At 38.5% G+C, this 2,124-nt stretch overlaps 1 pseudogene; it reads left to right on the top strand.

The window, feature by feature from the left end:
* The first annotated feature begins 1,628 nt into the window (after positions 1-1,628).
* On the top strand, positions 1,629-1,747 carry LOC111734407 (annotated as a pseudogene).
* Positions 1,748-2,124: the final 377 nt, after the last annotated feature.

The following is a 2,124-nucleotide window of genomic DNA, read 5'->3' as shown; positions in this document are numbered from 1 at the left end:
TTTTTACAGTCAGAGTTATTGGAATCTCCTCTTCCCTGGGCTGGGACCCTGGGCTAGGGAGCCTCCAAATGAGACCAGGACCTCCGCTCCTTCAGGAGAGCCTCTGCAGCCTCGCTCTCCCTCCTGGTGATCCTCTACCACCTGTGGATGTGGGTCCAGCCCGATTCACGACTTTGCCCCTCCTACCGCCTTCGATGTGGCTCTTTTATATTATCAGACATAGGTTTTATGATCAGCTGGACTTCAGGCGATTCTCCACGTTCATTATTTTATAATTTGGTTGTAATTTCAATGCGGATCTGGGAGGAGACGAACCTGGCTTTTACCTAGTCCGCCATCTTCCTCCAAAATCCGAGACTCACAAAGTACAAATTTTTGACCATAATAGGAATCTATGAGTCACAGTAATATAAAGAAAACTCAAATAAATACATAAAAAATTAAATAATAGGGAAGAAAGGAAAGCTCTATTTTAAGTTGAAGCCAATTGATAAATCTAGAGGGAGTAAGCAGTAAGAAAAGCAATGCTTGACAACTACCATAGTAATAATTGGTTCCAGTAAGAGTCCTGAATGGATGTTCCGTCTGTACCAACTACCACAGCAAGCACTGAGTCACCATAGTAACCATACTGGCCATGAAAATCTGAGAAAAGCTGGTTCTTAACATGTGCTGGAACTGAATAGCACTGACACAACACATGGAATTAACCTCAAGTATTCCTCAGAATAAGTATTCCTGGCAGCTTCAGTATATACAAATACATACATACATACATGCATACACACACACACAGACACACACACACACAGATATTTATGCTCTTTCTCTCTCTGTTTCACCAATCAAACTCTCAGGAATTCATTGAGATCAATTTACTGTGAGGTTAACAACAAAAACAAAACATCACAATTCAACATATTCAATTCTAACCACACATATTTGAAAGTTACTAAATTATGTTCTTTTATTGATAGATTTTTCTGGAGATGTCCTGTAGAATTGTATCTGAACAATAATGGATAAAAGCTGATCTGAAAATACAGGCAAATGGTTGTTACACGTCAAATACCTTTTCCATCCTAGAGTAGCCTGTGCTTTCAAACAAAAAAGATTCTTCAAGGGGTCCTTCTAGGGGATGACATTCAGCCAGCCATTTGAGGCCACGGACTTTCCATCCTAGAACCACTGGTAAACATTGCTGTGACTTACTGGAAACCTCAGTTGGCCACATTTTGGCACTGTGCCAAGGTTGAGTGGTCCCTCTAAGCCCTGCTGAGATCCCTTCAGCTATCCAGAGATTTAAAAAATAGTCAATAGTGCTCAAACTGGTAGCTTCAAACAGCTCACAGTTAAGGAAGCTCTGCTGAATCACCTAGGTGTGGATGTGGTTTTATATTGGCAAGATCACAGGCAAGCATGGCATCATTGGCTATGTTTGAAGACCAATCTGTAATATCTGTTTCTTTTTGGTTTATTATTTGAATGTTTTTGGACTGTGTGTGATCAGATTGGTATTTGAATAAAATATGTCCAAAAAAATTCTCAATATCTATTGTTATACATTTGGCTGCTGACATTTCAGTGAAAATGTAATAATTAGTAATCATTATTTAAAATAATGACAGGTCTATGGCCATGCCACCCTGAACGTGCCCGATCTCATTTGATCTCGGAAGCTAAGCAGGGTCGGGCTTGGTTAGTACGTAGATAGGAGACCACCTAGGAATGCCTGGAGCTGTAGGCATTAAAAAAATAAAATAAAATAATAAAATAAAATAATGACAGTTACAATAGCATCAAAAAGTATGAAATATTTAGAGATAATCTGCTCACAGATGTGCAACATCTACCCACTGAACACTACAAAATATTGCTGAGAGAAATTAAAGAAGACCTAATAAGTGGGGAGACATCTTATGTTCATGGACCAGAAGATTTAGTAGTGTTAAGATGTCAATTCCGCTCAAACTGATCTATAGTTTCAATGCAAACCCAGTAGAAAATACATAGACACCTTTTTAAAGAAATTGACAGGATAATTCTAAAATTCATGTAGAAATAAAAAGAACCTAGGCTATGAAAATAATTCTGGAAAAAAAAAGTTGAAGGGTGAACACTACC

This window comes from Pteropus vampyrus, unplaced genomic scaffold (genome assembly GCF_000151845.1).
Source record: "Pteropus vampyrus isolate Shadow unplaced genomic scaffold, Pvam_2.0 Scaffold1132, whole genome shotgun sequence".
In the NCBI taxonomy this organism is placed as follows: Eukaryota; Metazoa; Chordata; class Mammalia; order Chiroptera; family Pteropodidae; genus Pteropus; species Pteropus vampyrus.
This window is presented reverse-complemented; position numbering and strand designations above follow the sequence as displayed.